The sequence below is a fragment of the Ahaetulla prasina genome, chromosome 2, assembly GCF_028640845.1.
Source record: "Ahaetulla prasina isolate Xishuangbanna chromosome 2, ASM2864084v1, whole genome shotgun sequence".
Lineage (NCBI taxonomy): Eukaryota > Metazoa > Chordata > Lepidosauria > Squamata > Colubridae > Ahaetulla > Ahaetulla prasina.
Window position 1 is genome coordinate 249,808,025 of NC_080540.1, and position 17,092 is coordinate 249,825,116.

Genomic DNA, 17,092 nt, shown 5'->3' on the forward strand with positions numbered 1-17,092 from the left:
CAGGAGACCCTACACCAGTTCAGACAAATGGTTATCCAACATTTTCTTAAAAATTTCCAGTGTTGGAGTTTTCACAACTTCTGCAAGCAAGTTGTTCCACTTATTAATTGTTTAACTGTCAGGAAATTTCTCTTTAGTTCTAAGTTGCTTCTCTCCTTGATTAGTTTCCACCCATTGCTTCTTGTTCTACCCTCAAGTGCTTTGGAGAATAGCTTTACTCCCTCTTCTTTGTGGCACCCCCTAAGATATTGGAATGCTGCTATCATGTCTCCCCTAGTCCTTCTTTTCATTATACTAGGCATACCGAGTTCCTGCAACCGTTCTTCATATGTTTTAGCCTCTAGTCCCCTGATCATCTTTGTTGCTCCTCTCTGCATTCTTTCTAGAATCTAAGATATTTTCGGAGACCTCACCCATTGAGCTTTGTCAGTCTACTCTTTTTGAAATTATTGCAGGTCCTTTCCTTTTCTGGGAAAAATTTAGAGAAAGCATCCAGCAAAAATATATTTACATGTGTTTTACATTAGTTCTGTATTTTAAATTAGTTCTGTTAAGATTTGAATTAATTGTTAGCTTTTACATTACTCAGGACATCTTAATGTTGTATTAATTCAGGTCAATTGGGCATGCTTTTATATTGATTTTAATATTTTCAATATTGCAATGCATCATAAACTTATTGTGTATAAATAAATTGTATGTTTGTAGGATATATGTGTAAAAAGGTGGAATACTTTCTAGGTAGTTCACAGGGCCAACTGACCATTTTGTATATTCACTGCAGTTCTCATTATTTATAACGTATTGCTTTACTTTTCAGTAACCAAGCACTGCCATATTTTTTCCAACTAGGTTACTGTATGCTTTTAGAACTACTTCACACATAAGTTATTTCTCCCCCATCCTTCGGATTATAATTATTTCCATCTTTTGATCATCGAAAAATCATTAATGTTTTTTCTTTTAGTTCCTGTAGGATTGTTTCTGAAAAGCACTATTTGTTGTTGTTAAAGGTGTACAATGATAGTAAAAGCAATTCTAATGAAATAAATTAGATTAAAGAAGAAAACAGAAGAGATTAGAAATGTCCTTATTTATGCAATACATTTTTTGAGATCTAAACAAAGCTGTTGAGAAAAATCATTGCCTTTTCACACAACTGTGTCTACTGTCAGTGTGATATGATAAATGTGGCACAATAAATGTTGGAATTGTTTAATCCAGCAATTACAATGGGAAGCAGTTTTGCCTTGCCTAGCTACTGAAGCCAACACTTTAGTTGTGTGGATTTTTTCGTAGTGTCATAGAGCCAGCTGTTAATCTGTAAGGTTTTTAACAATTTGGCATGCAGATATGAAAAATGAAAAATCAATGTATTACAGATGAATGCTACTGTTAAAAACTGTTCTTCTATACAAATGTTTCCCAACTATGACAACTTCTGGATGTATGGCTTCTAGTGCCTAGAATTCTCCAATCAGAATAGTCATTAATGAGAATTAGGTGTATTTAGATCTAATGTGAAAGTTGATAATGTTGGCCCAAAGGTGCTTTTTTCAAGGCAACTGAACTTTCTGGTATCATTGAGAAGTTGAAGCTGTGCTTTCTGGAGGATATGTTCTACCCTGAGTCCCTTCACTGTTGAACATAGGCGCAGGCTGTTGGAGATGAATCTGTGCTATCTGCATCTCAAACTGAAGTGCAAAGTGTTCTTGTAGTCTGCAATTTTTCTGGAAATTCATTCATACTCCTGCACCTTTGTGGGTTCATCCCAAAGTGCCTAGCTTAATGTCTATGGAGATTCTCAGTCATCCAAGTCATGGACTCACCGAGACCAGTTGCCTCTTCAAAAAAGCACCTTTGGGACAACCATGATGACTGAGAATCCCCACAGAAAATGACAATGTTGGGGGAAAGTGCTCTTTGTATATATACTACTGCTTTATATAAGGAAGCAGATTACCTTGCAGGGATAGCATATCTGACATACTGTTATGCTTTTTTCACAATGTTTATTTTGCAACATTCTTATAATGAGGTATGGAAATATTCTAAAAGTTTCAGAAGAACATCATTAATATAATTGCTGGTCCATTGGAGGTTAAGCCCAGCAATATTTCTTACATCTGTCCTGCGTGCTTCAATCTGCTGGAAGGAGGCCTCTGAGCAAGCACAGCTGTTGCTTGGAAGTCTGGCTTTAATGGCTGAGTAAAAGGGAGGCAGCCCTCTGATCCATGCTTTGAAGGAGAATGCCATTTCAGTGGCATTTTGCTATGAAACGGTGCTTCGCTGTGTCCTTCATTGAATTGAAGCAGTATTCAACTTTAATCTAACTCTAATTAATGTAATGTTGTTATAATATTGAAGAGATTTGGGTCTTACTCATAGAAAGACATTACATTCTGGTATTTAGAATCCCCTTCCCCATCACTTATTCAGTGAAACTGCATTAGCCGCATGGGTTTTTAATATCCTTAGAACATCATACACTTTTTCCTTGTTCAGTTATTAATGGTGATACACTCCTGTTCAGATTTAGTCGTATCCATTCATTCCAATCTTTGGTAAATTGGTAAAGTAAAGGTAAAGGTTCCCCTCGCACATATGTGCTAGTCGTTGCCGACTCTAGGGGGCGGTGCTCATCTCCATTTCAAAGCCGAAGAGCCAGCGTTGTCCGAAGATGTCTCCGTGGTCATGTAGCTGGCATGACTCAACGCCAAAGGCACATGGAATGCTGTTACCTTCCTACCAAAGGTGGTCCCTATTTTTCTACTTGCATTTTTATGTGCTTTCAAAACTGCTAGGTTGGCAGAAGCTGGGACAAGTAATGGGAGCTCACTCCGTAACACGGCAGCACTAGGGATTCGAACTGCTGAGCTGCCGACCTTTCGATTGACAAGCTCAACATCCTAAGCCGCGCCCCTATATTAAATTGGTAAATTGCTACTATTTCATAATTTGAATGGAATGGTTGCCTTGGGTTTTTTAAAAAAATGTGTTTATATTTTTAGAGCTTTGGTTGGTGGGAAAGAAATTGAACCTTTCCCTGACATTCAATCTTCCCTTGTTCCTCATGTCTCAAACTCACAGCTACTTCCAGGGCGAAAGCTAAGATATTACTGTAAGACAAAGGTAACAAACTTGACCAAGAGATTGAAACTGGCCAACAGTGGCAGCCTATTCAGGGGAATTTTTTCATGATGCCAGAGATTCCATCCATTATTAAACAAATTTCCTTCCACTTCTACCTTTAATGATAACTGAGCAGGAAATGAATTGAAAACTACAACTCAACAGGATATCTGACCTTAGATTGTCCCCTTTTGGGGAACAGGTCAATTACACTTTGTAAGTATTTCAAAAGGGCTGTCTTTTTCTGAGCATCTTCAGAGAACAAAGGCAAGTTTTCCTATATAAGGGACTTGTAGGGAAGGAATCAGGATGGCCACCTCCAATAGCTGATTTGGTACTTTGTCTGTATTGTACTCTAAGAAACAAACTTCATTTCTGCTTCAAGCAACTACCTATGTTCTGCATTCTTTTTCTTGTTTCAGTTTGGAACAAACGGGATTTCTTTCTAAAAGATTGATTGTGTTGTTTTTAAAATAGAAGTTTTAAGTATTCTTAATTCCATTGTATCCCCACTTGGGGATTTCCAAGAAAAAATGAAAATATGTATATGCAAAGTCCTAATATTTTTCCCAAAAGTTCCTTCGGAGGAACTTTTTTGTAGAACTGTTTGCAGCGTTGATCGTACTAGAATTGATGAGCAGTACCTGTCCAAATATAACTTTCAGACAGAGTGAAACCTTTTGCCAAGTGGAAGCTTGTGCTATCCCATTTACAGAAGAATACAAAGAGTGGTTTCTAAGCAGCTGAACTTAAGCCAAACTGGAAGAGAAAGCTCTGTTTTACAAAGAAGACAATTGTACTCTCCTCAAGTTGCTAAATTTAAGAAAAATTGGATACAGATGTTTTTAAACAATTATGTGCTATTCTATAGTCTGAATGTATAATTATACAGTAGCACACTAGGAAAAAAATAACTGCTAAGATATTTTTTGTAAATTTCTGTTATATTAATTTTATTGCTGAACTACTTTTGCTTATAAATCATGAAATAACTGTGCCTTTCTTTCTTTTTTCTTCCTCATTAACTTTTGTCCACACACACACACACACACACACACACACACACACACACGCAAAGAGAGGACGAGGGGGAGGGGAGAGAAAGAGAGAAAGGTTGAAGGTTAGGTTTCATCTTTAATTTATACCTTTATATGTTTCCCACAGTCCATAAGTCTAAAGCTATCTAGATATATAGGGACTACAACTTTGGCCATGCTGCCTGAAGGGGGTTGTAGATTATTTATTTATGTATTTAGAAAATAAAATATGGCTGCCCAATTCACTCTGGATACTTACTGATGTGGAACTAAAATACAAGGCTCAATAAATCTCAATCCCCTTCGAAACAAAAATTAACCAAATCACTTAGTGGACTCCATATTACCTGGGATCCTTACACCCAATGGCAAAATCCTGCCTTCAGGACTTTTTGAAAGAGTATCGTGGTGGTTAAGGTCAACATTATCTCTGTAGGGATTATGTTCCATCATATATTCCACCAGGGAATATATGTTCCATCATATATTCCACCAGGGAACCACGATGGAGAAGTTCCTTCAGCTTGATTCCACTAGATGATTCTCCTTAATAGAGGAACCCATAACATACTTTGTCTCCCCACTCTGATGGGACAGGTACATGTAACTGGGAAAACACAGTTTTTTGGATAATCTGGTCATGTAGTACTTTAGACCTGAAAACTAATATCTTAAATTCAACCCATTAGCAAAGCAGCAACCAATGCAGACTACACAAGACAGATAACATGCAAATTTAAACTTGCACAAAACCACATGGGTCACTATATTTTGAACCAATTAAAGTTTCTTGATACTTTTAAATGGCAGCTACATGTAGAGTGTCAGCATTCCAGAAGAACACAGCTCCAATTAAAAACTCCAAGACAGGCATTTTCTCAAAGTTCCAATTTATTAGGTATACTGGTGCATCTGGGAAAATCTGAGTGTTTCATGTTTTTCCTTGGAAAATTAACATCCCAAATCCAGCCCCTGCATCCCTCAGTCCATCACATGGCCCAATCACCATCCATCTCATCTTGAGCCACCAGGTCAACCACTCCTTCTCCAGATGCAGGAGCAACCTGACCTTGATTGAAAAGAAGAATGCTATTATGCCTAACTACAAACCCTCTACCACCACCCACCACCCTCCTACTTTCCCAAGCACAAGAAGGTGGCAGCATGAAAGCTTCTGATGCTAATATGGCTTCCAAAGCTGACATAGAGAGCATTGCCTAATCAATAGGGTGTGGGTATGGTGAAAAGAGCTTGTTGGTTTAGAAAAGGGCATAACTTGTTCACGTCCTACAATTGCACAAAGACTCTCCTAGCCATGACTGATACCTTCTCATTGAGCTGGAGGTGTCCAGGAAAATCCCTAGATTATGCCCTGGATTTCTCTGGGGCAGTACAACCCTATTCAAAAAAAGAGATGGCAATTTTCTATGGACAAAAAATCCCCAAATCTAGAGCTTTTCATCTTGCTGGGGTTCAGCTTCAGCCCATTGCTCTTATCAAGCTCTTAAGAGTCTCAGGCACTGTAGGAAGGAGGCCACAGCATCACTTAACTCACCATAGACTAAGACATATACATGGATACCATCAGCACATTAATGATATCTCAGCCCATGATTACAGATTATCTCCCCCACTGGCTTTGTGTAGATGATAAACAGAAGTAGAGAAACTACCAATCCTGTGGGACCACACAAAGATGTGAGGGAGGAATGGACCTCTGGATTCCTGTCAACACTAACTGAGAAAGGTAGCAGAAGAAGGAAATGAATAAGGACAACACAGCACCACCCCCACTCTCAACCCCCCAAAACCATTCTAGATACCAAAGTAAATCTCATTGAAGGCCATCAGGAGGTCAAGTAGAACAGGGGTGATGCATTACCCCATCCCACTCCTACCAGAGATCAGTGAAAAGCACAACCAATGCTGTTTCCAACATATATCTGGACCCGAACCCCTACAGATAATCTTTTCATCCAGAAATCTTGGAAGTTCACAGCAACCATCTTCTCACCCATTTTCCCTAGAAAGTGAATGTTGGAAACAGGACAAAATATCCAGTAAGGTGGAAACTAGTTATGACCTCTTAAGAAGAGGGTGGGGGTGCAACTGCTATTGTCTCTCTCTCTCTTTCTCTCCTTTTCTGCAAACAGTAAAAGATGTAAGCTAATCTGTAAGAATTGCTTAATTTTATCAAATGAGTCTTATTAGAATTGAATTGATAGAGTCTTTTTTTTCAAAACTGGATTATTCCATAGAGATAATGTTTAATTTACTGACATACATTTGCGATAAAACAATATCATGATGTTTATATAACATGACTATATTCACAATTAGCACTGCAAGATGGATGGCAGCATAATCATAAATTACTAGTCAGGGTATTAACAGTATGGATACTTTTGTCCCCATCAATTTAGTACAGTATATGGGGGTAGAGAGAGGGGGAAAGAAAATATAGGAAGGAAGGGAGGAGGGAGGGAGGGGAAGGAAGAGGAGGGGGAAGGTGGAAGGAAGGAAGGAAGGAAGGAAGGAAGGAAGGAAGGAAGGAAGGAAGGAAGGAAGGAAGGAAGGAAGGAAGGAAATAATTGGGAAAACCAATAAGCATAGTTGCAAGTGACTAAAGTGTATATGTGATTGAAATGTCATGTATCTGTACTGCCTGCAATTATGGCCATCCACCATGAAAGAAAGGAAGTACATTTTGAGATACATTTTCCCACATATTTTTAATTCCCATGCATTTGAACTTTTGGAGCTTAGGAAAAAAATCTGTCATGAATATACTTCTAAATGTCTTTATTCATATGATGAAGCACCAGCTGCAAATATGTAGACTGTATAAAAATATTGCGTAGGAGGTTATCTAACAAACATTTACCAGAAGCAAATTGCTTTTCAAGGGAACAAATTAAGTGTACTGCAGGGATGTCATCGATTTATATGGCAGGTTCAGAGTATTGGGGAGCTGCCACCCATTAAACATTGAAGGAAATTATATTCTTAGAGAAACATTAGACATTAACCTTCAAACGCTAAAATAAATGTTGTAGAAAACATTTTTAGTCTCTTCATTTTATTTTATTTTAATTTGTAGACAACAATATAAAGGTGCTTAATGGCTTTGTTCAAGAAAAGGTTAGCAGAGTAATAAATATCAGGGCTTGAGTCAATGGTTAATTAATACCACATAAATAGAGACTGATACCTAAGCAACCTTGTTTAATTCCATCCTTGTGAGAAAATGAGACAAATGCCTTTGCATGCAGGCTGCCATTTGACTAAATTCAAGGATCGTTAATGCTCATGTCTACGAAAAGAAGAGTCATTACATACATAGGTTAGCCAATGATAGTGTCTTTTGGAATTATGGATGCCATTACTTTATTACTTAACACTTGTCATGTTGTCTTTAGTAAGGTTATATTTAGAAAACTCTAAGTCAAGTGATAACATAATTCTATTTATTTAGAATTCCAACCTTTTCAAGTTAGGCTTAAGTCAAGTAAAACTACTAAAGCAGATTTGTTCCCCCACACATGCAGATTTTCCTATTTCTGTCTGTGCGACGATTCTCTACTTGAAGTTTCATGGGATTGTATTCGATTTATGCACTATGTTTCAGTGAATGAGCTAAGACATCCAATAAATGCCAAAAATGGGGGGGGGGAAGTCTTTCAATATTGAACGAACAAGAGAAAAATCAAGGAAATAGTTGGTCCACTAGTGTGGGAAGATGGCAAGCAGGTGACAGGCAGCAGGGAAAAAGCAGAATTGCTAGGTTCTATCTAGATTCTATCATATCGCAAGATCTAAAATGGACAGCTAACATCAAAAACATCATTAAAAAGGGACAACAAAGAATGTTCTTTCTGCGCCAACTCAGTAAGCTCAAACTGCCCAAGGAGCTGCTGATTCAGTTCTACAGAGGAATTATTGAGTCTGTCATTTGCACCTCTATAACTGTCTGGTTCAGTTCTGCAACCCAACAAGAAAAACACAGACTTCAGAGGATAGTTAGAACTGCAGAAAAAATAATTGCTACCAACCTGCCTTCCATTGAGGACCTGTATACTGCACGAATCAAGAAGAGGGCCGTGAAAATATTTACAGACCCCTCGCATCCTGGACATAAACTGTTTCAACTCCTACCCTCAAAACGACGCTATTGAGCACTGCACACCAGAACAACTAGACACAAGAACAGTTTTTTCCCGAAGGCCATCACTCTGCTAAACAAATAATTCCATCAACACTGTCAAACTATTTACTGAATCTGCACTACTATTAATCTTCTCATTGTTCCCATCACCAATCTCTTTCCACTTATGACTGTATGACTATAACTTGTTGCTGGCAATCCTTATGATTTATATTGATATATTGACCATCAATTGTGTTGTAAATGTTGTACCTTGATGAACGTATCTTTTCTTTTATGTACACTGAGAGCATATGCACCAAGACAAATTCCTTGTGTGTCCAATCACACTTGGCCAATAAAAATTCTATTCTATTCTATTCTATTCTAATTCCTTTTCTGCATCTGTCTTTACACAGAAGGAAAATATTGTCAAAAGCAGCTCCATGGGAGACAGAAGGGCAATGCATGACAAAACAGGGAGGAATTGGTTAGAAAACATCTAGCTTCTCTGAATGAGTTCAAGTTTCCTGGATCATATGGTTTACTGAAGGAGCTGGCAGATATGATTTTTTTATTGTATGCCACACAGAGTCACATACATGAGATGGACTGCTAAATAAACAAATAAGTGCTTTGGGGAAAGAATAGTGTTTTGTAACACTGCAGAGAAGTAATAATCCGATACTACTGTATAAAATCATCCACATAGATGGGAGTTGAACTACTGGAATACAGTGCTCCACAAATATTGTCCATGAAAATAACCAGGGTTACTTCTTTGGGTTCATAGAATTGACAGTTACAAATTTTGGCTCCAGCTACACAATTGTCCATCTTGTCTTCTTTTTGTGACTACCAGAAACATCAATTGCTGTGCTTTATGAAAAACAGCAATGAAAAACATCAAATAGAAGCCGGATAATGAAGCTACCACCTTAGCCTACAGGAAAGTGACCTTGACTTTCTAATGTCTTTTTAGTCAGCTCAGGTTCATGAAAGGCAGCCCTATCTTCTATCACTTGCTTGAGATAAAATCATTAATGAAGAAAATTGCTGAACAAATGGTATAAGAGTGTTTTAGTCTTTTTGGGTCAAGGGTAGGCAATCCACAGCACCCAGAGTCCACCAAGTTTATAATAAGGACATTTGGCATAAAATAGTGGCACAATTTCTCACTGTAGAAAGAAAGTGTTTAAATTAAGCCTTTTGTTTTTTGTGATACGAAAGAAACAAAATCCAAGTAGCAAAATGGGAAAGTAGGTTGGAAAATGCCTTCTTCCTCCTGGGAGATAAGCTTGTCGCCTTGAGTTACTACTAAAAATAGTAAAAGTGAGATAAAAATAAGAATAAATAAAACAAAAATAAATAAATCTCAGAAATAGAACAGACTACTTTCATGTAGTGTATGTGTGTGTGTGTGTGTGTGTTTGGTTATTCAAGTTTTCTCCCACGTAAAATTGGAGCCATTGGACACACCATCTACCAGAAGAAAACACACACAAACCGCTATCTGCATGCGCTCTCACATCACCACCCAGCACAGATCAACTCCATAGCCAAGACACTCATCTCTAGAACAAAACGCTTAGCTGACGAACAACACCTAAAAACCGAACTACACACTCTCACTAACGTACTAACATCCAATGGATTCCAAAAAAATAAGATTACCAAACTAATCCATAAAGAAACCCCCACTAAAATCCAAGACAGAGAACAAGAAAATGGCAAAGACCTCCTCCCATATATAAAAGGTACCACAGACAGAATCAGCAAGATCCTCCACAAACACAACATCAAGACAGCATTCTGCACAAACCGAAAAATATCCACCATCCTAAGAAACCCCAAAGACAAAATTAAGTTAGAAAATCAAGGAGTATATGAAACCCCATGCACAGCCTGCAGCACCACATACATTGGACAAACCAACAGAAGAATAAGTGCATGCATTGAAGAACATAAGAACTCAGTCAAAAAAGAAGAATCAACTTCTTCCCTGGTCCAATACCTTAAAGCCACAGGACATAAAATTGATTTTAAAAATACCAGAGCTATCGCCAAAACTGAACACTTTAACAACAGAATAATCAGAGAAGCCATTGAGATAGAAAAACGCCCATACAGCATGAATAAACGAGATGATACCTCCCGCCTACCAGCCATTTGGAAACCCGCCCTTATCGATTCCCTAACATGAAGAATGACGCAAGACCCACACTCATGAGTGCCACACAGCATGTCACCACCACACATCCATGCGGAAAGCAAACTCAGACCCACACCAATGATGAAGCACGACCATGGACCAGAAGCCAGACTGCAACTGCATCATTAGCCATTTCAAACCCCATACATGCAGCAGACTGACACCCACCATGAAGATATAGCGTGACCACGAACGCGAAGCCAAACAACAGCAATGCAGCTCACCAACTCAAATCCCCCTGCATCTCAGACCAACCTGAGCACAACCAAGCCCCACCCCAAACAGAACACACCCCCAGCCAATCAGAGCACAGCCAACCCCATCATCCAATCAGAGCACAGCCAAACCCCCAATCAATCAGAACACACCTCCACCCAATCAAAACACAGCCAAGCTCCCAACTAATCAGTTCAAACCCCCACTAGCAGTTAAAAGGAAGAAACAGCTGTGATCACACATTTCTCCTAGAAGCATGAAGCTGTAAACACCTAGCCTGAAGATGACAAATGGGATTTCATCAAAATGTCGCCAAGACACTTCCAATTTTACGTGGGAGAAAACCCGAATAACCAAAGACCTACATACAAACACCCGCGAAAACCTCAGAAAATATATATATTTTCTGTAAAACCTTCTGTAAAGGTTCCCCTCGGACATACGTGCTAGTCGTTGCTGACTCTAGGGAGCAGTGCTCATCTCCGTTTCAAAGCCGAAGAGCCAGCGCTGTCCGAAGACGTCTCTGTGGTCATGTGGCCGGCATGATTCAAGGCCAAAGGTGCACGGAACGCTGTTACCTTCCCACCAAAGGTGGTCCCTATTTTTTCTACTTGCATTTTTACATGCTTTCAAAACTGCTAGGTTGGCAGAAGCTGGGACAAGTAACGGGAGCTCACCCTGTTACACAGCAGCACTAGGGATTTGAACTGCTGAGCTGCCGACCTTTCGATTGACAAGCTCAATGTCCTGAGCCACCGCATCCATATATATATATATGTTTTCTGAGGTTTTCATGGGTGTTTGTATATAGGTCTTTGGTTATTTACACGGGAGAAAACCCGAATATATATAGGTCTTTGGTTATTCGGGTTTTCTCCTGCGTAAAATTGGAAGTGTCTTGGCAATGTTTCGAAGAAGTCTCATTCGTCATCTTCAGGCTTCAGCTTTGTGCTTCTGGGAGCAATGTGTGATTGCAGCTGTTTCTTCCTTTTTAACTGCTAGTGGGGGTTTGAACTGATTGGGTGGGAGCTTGGCTGTGCTCTGATTGGATGGGGTTTTTTGTGTGCTCTGATTGGCTGGGGGTGTGTCCTGTTTGGGTGGGAGCTTGGTTGTGCTCAGATTAGTCTGAGTTGCAGGGGGATTTGAGCTGGTGAGCTGCACTGCGGCTGTTTGGCTTCGTGTTCGTGGTCGTGCTACATCTTCGTAGTGGGTGTCAGTCTGCTGCATGTATGGATTGGAGGGGTTTGAAATGGCTAATGTTGCAGCTGTGGCTTCTGGTCCTTGGTCGTGCTTCCTGATCAGTGTGGGTTTGGGTCTGCTTTCTGGGTGGATGTGTGGTGGTGACATCCTGTGTGGACCTCGTGAGTGTGGGTCTGGTGTCATTCCTCATGTTAAGGACTCATTTGTCAATAAGGGCAGGTTTCCAAATGGCTGGTAGGTGGGAGGTATCATCTCGTTTGTTCATGCTGTGTGGGCGTTTTTCTATCTTGATGGCTTCTCTGATTATTCTGTTGTTAAAGTGTTCAGTTTTGGCGATAGTTCTGGTCTTTTTAAAGTCAATATCGTGTCCTGTGGCTTTAAGGTGTTGGACCAGGGAAGAAGTTGGTTCCTCTTCTTTGATTGAGTTCTTGTGTTCTTCAATGCGTGCACTTATTCTTCTGTTGGTTTGTCTGATGTATGTGGTGGGGCAGGCGGTGCATGGGATTTCATATACTCCTTGATTTTCTAACTCAATTTTGTCTTGGGGTTTCTTAGGATGGTGGATATTTTTTGGTTTGCTGTCTTGATATTATGTTTGTGGAGGATCTTGCTGATTCGGTCTGTGGTGCCTTTTATATATGGGAGGAGGGCTGTGCCGTTTTCTTGTTCTCTGTCTTGGGTTTTAGTGGGGGGTTCTTTTTGGATTAGTTTGGTAATCTTATTTCTCTGGAATCCATTGGATGTTAGTACGTTAGTGAGAGTGTGTAGTTCGGTTTTTAGGTGTTGTTCGTCAGCTAAGCGTTTTGTTCTGGAGATGAGTGTCTTCACTACGGAGTTGATCTGTGCTGGGTGGTGGTGTGAGAGTGCGTGCAGATAGCGGTTTGTGTGTGTTTTCTTCTGGTAGATGGTGTGTCCTAGGGAGCCATTGGGTTTCCTGTAGATTAAAACATCTAGGAAGGGAAGTTGGTTGTCGCCAAGACACTTCCAATTTTACGTGGGAGAAAACCCGAATAACCAAAGACCTACATACAAACACCCGCAAAAACCTCAGAAAACAAATATATATATATATATATTTGTTTTCTGAGGTTTTCACAGTGTTTGTATGTAGATCTTCAGTTATTCGGGTTTTCTCCGTGTAAAATTGGAAGTGTCTTAGCGACGTTCGACAGTCTCATTCGTCATCTTCAGGCTTCAGCTCCCAGAAGCACGAAGCTGAAGCCTGAAGATGACGAATGAGACTTCGTCGAAACGTCGCCAAGACACTTCCAATTTTACGCGGGATAAAACCCGAATATCCAAAGATATATATATATATATATATGTAGGTCTTTGGTTGTTCGGGTTTTCTCCCGTGTAAAATTGGAAGTTTTTTCTACACGGGAGAAAACCCGAACAACCAAAAACCTACATACAAACACCCGTGAAAACCTCAGAAAACACACACACGCACATATACACATGCTATACAAATACATACTGTACATGCATATTTGTATACATATACGTGTGTGTGTGTTTGTGTGTGTGTGTGAGTAGGGGGGGATCTTTTCACAGTCAACTCTATCATCTGTTATTTTTGCACAATTCAGATCCCCTTTGATTTTGCTTTGTTGTCCAGCAGCTGGTTCTACTTGTGGATTTAATATCTGGAAAAGTATTATTTTCCCAGCTTTGCACCCAGTTACATATGCCTATATAAAAGGGAAAATTATATTCATAGCACACAAGAAAGAAATCAATGCTATTAAAGGAGTTTAGAATTGTTACACTGCACTGGCAGCACTGAATAGGGGCAAATCAGTCTGATTTCAGCCTGAGTCTCAGTGAACGGAAAGTTTGGGTGGAGTCTGATAGTTTAGTAGTTTGTTTTGCATTCAATTGTAAACTCTCTCTCTTATGGGTAGGGTTTATAATCTTCCTGGATATGTTCTTGCATAGGAGCTTCAATGAACAATAAAGCTGCAGTTCTGGTTGCATCCCTAATATCAAGAATACTGCTGATCCTGACATTTAGAATAGTTGTCTAGAAAGAAAGAAGAAAGAAATGAAGGAAGGAAGGGAGGGAGGGAGGGAGGGAGGGAGGGAGGGAGGGAGGGAGGGAGGGAGGAAGGAAGGAAGGAAGGAAAGGGAAGGGAGGAAGGAAGGAGGGAGGCTAAATATTAACTCCAATATAGGCTTCCAGTTCTGTCCAGTTCTATAGAACTGGTAGTAAAATCGGTGAGAGGCTCCGCCCACCCATCCGGATGTCATAATTGATGATGTGTGCATGCGCGCATGAGCAAAGCAAGTATGCGTGCTCCCATTGCAAACTGGTAAGTAGAACCCACCCCTGCTTCATAGTATAATGGATCAACTGAGCTGGATGTCCAAATCATATAAAAACTGATGTCTAAAGACATACTCATATATCTGGTTTTCTTGAACAAGACGAAAATACTTGATGCCTTACGCATTCTTATGGTGATGAATAACAAGTAATAGCTCCCAATGACTTCATAATACCAAAATAAAATTGCTGGGAATAAGACATTATTGAATAGGTTTAATGTGCATTGATTTGTCTCAGATATGTTTACCTTTTCAATCCTTAAATCACCACCCTACTATGTCTTTCAAATATCAAAAAATGTCAGGTAGTGTGCTATTTTTCAAATTAAAATGTTCAATTCAGGCTGGTTAAAGATAAATTTTAGATGGTAGGAGGAAACATACAGGAACGTAGGAGGGGATCTATATTAGGGGAAAACATATATTAGCAATAATATATTAGCAAACATATCTCAGTTCTGCTGCCTTGATTGAGATTACCAGAGCTGCCTCTCTGATTGCTATTTTGTGCCTGGTATCAGTGCCACTGTTAGAAGGTTACAATGAGAGTAGCCAGTGGTTTATATTGAAGTGTTAGTCACAGAAAACTCTAGAAATTATCTGGAGTTTGAGGGGTAGAGGATGTGTTTCTGAAGTAAAAGGTGCTTCCGAAGTAAATGGTAGATACTATATCTAACATATTAAAGCAATATGATTTGATAATAACTCTGCCAGAAAATATTTTTTATGTCTATAACAAAGAGCATTTAAATAGGCTTAAAGAAGACATTAGAACTTCTTGAGGTCATATATTTTTTAAAGATGTCTACTTGCTTGGGCTGAATCAAAGATCCACCCCCATTTTCCTTCCCTAATCTGACATGAATAAATTGATGTTAAAATACCTTCTTTCTAATTTCATAACAAGAAGGAAGGAAGGAAGGAAGGAAGGAAGGAAGGAAGGAAGGAAGGAAGGAAGGAAGGAAGGAAGGAAGGAAGGAAGGAAGGAAGGAAGGAAAATTTCTCAGTATTTGGCTGCTGTCAGCCATCATCTCCTTCCAGAAGCCACTGATGTACAGCCAAGTCAAAGATTAGTTTCACACATGACAATAAATATGACTGTGTATGTAATGATGCATATTAAACAAGTTACAGTACCTAGGTTCAATCAGGCTAAACATTAAACCTGATTTTACAAACCCTAATTGCAATGCACACTAAATGAGGAGGGGACCATATATTTTGCTTAGAATTCAGCTTCCAAAGTTTTTTTTTTTCTTTTCCCTCTGCACTACCCCAATCCCTTTCAAAGAAAAAATGAGCAACTTTTAACTTGACCGGGAAGAAATCATGGGCAATAACACAGTATCATATTAAATAGGCAATAATCCCAAAATGGTTTTATCTATCTCAATACTGTATCTATCTATCTACCCCAAATCATTTCCAGTTGCCTTTTCTTGTCATTTAAACTAATGTTCACCGCAACCCATCTCTAGTAGCTCTTACAGAATCCAGCAAAGGGAGAATCTAAAGTAGATAGATACACTATTTCATCCCTGCCAATCTTCCTTACATGAATTCCATCAGCAATTGCTGAATTTCAGTATTTATTAAGCATCATAGCTGAATATTTTCATATTCACATTGTCCTCTTACACAAATATCTCCCTTCCCTGTCACAAAATGAATTAAATTAGAACTGGTGAAGGGGAATCTTCAAATCCTCCTGACTTCTCAAGTAGTAAATCCTTTATAAGCCTACCTGAGAAGTAAGGACTGTATAGAATTCTATTGTGAAGAGTTTTAAAAGAACATTACAGTAAGAGAATTGACTTCTTCTGAAGGCAATCTGCTGGAAAACCAATGGAGTTACTTTTGCTTATGGTTGGCCACTGTGGCAACAGAATCCTGGCTAGATAGGCCAACCTATCCAGCAGTGATCCAGCAGGACACTACTTATATTCTTATGATATTTATATGATGGATGTAATTTTCTTTACTGTGTAAAGCATGAAATATCCTTCTGCTTAATAAATAAATAAATACACTAATATCAATTTTAGAAAGTCATTTAAAATAAAAAACAACCTTCTAAAACTGAACAATCTCTCCCCATTCTCTAAATCTGCATACTGTATTTCAAAAAGCAGCCTAATTCGATTAGTTGACAAATAAAAAATAATGATTACTGTATTTTTTGGAATATAAGATGCACCTTTTTCCCCTCTAAAAGAGGATGAAAATTTGGGTGCATCTTATACATTAAATGTAGCCCCATCCACCCACTGGCCCCCACCCTTTGGCCTTTGCCTCCCAGCAGTTTACCTCCTTGCAGCAATCAGCAAGAAGAAACAGCCCATTTCACCTTCAGCACAGCTTAATTAGCACAATTTGATTGTCCGTTGGATCGGCCTCCTGACTCCCAGCTGTTTCAGGCTACAGGGATTGCCATTGCCTATTGCTGCACATGCCTCTGCTGCTTGCTGCAAGGAGGTAAATTGCTGGGAGCAGATTTTTTTTTCTTGTGCTAATCAAGCTATGCTGAAAGCGAACATGAAAGTAAAGCAGCTTGTTTGCTGTTTGCTGCAATGAGGCAAAATTGCTGGGAGGCAGAGGCAGATTTCTTTTTCGTGTTTTCCTCACCAAATATGTAGGTTTATATGTGTTGTGACTCCAGCCCCCGAACCTGGCCCCATGCCTGGAAGCTACTTGGAGCCGGGCCTGCTGCCAGAAAGTGACTTGGACAGTGAGGGGGAAAGGTCGTCAGGATTTACCTCGGAAGCATCGGCTCCCCTGGCTCAGCTCCAGGAGCCAGAAGCAGGCCAGGTGAAAGAGATA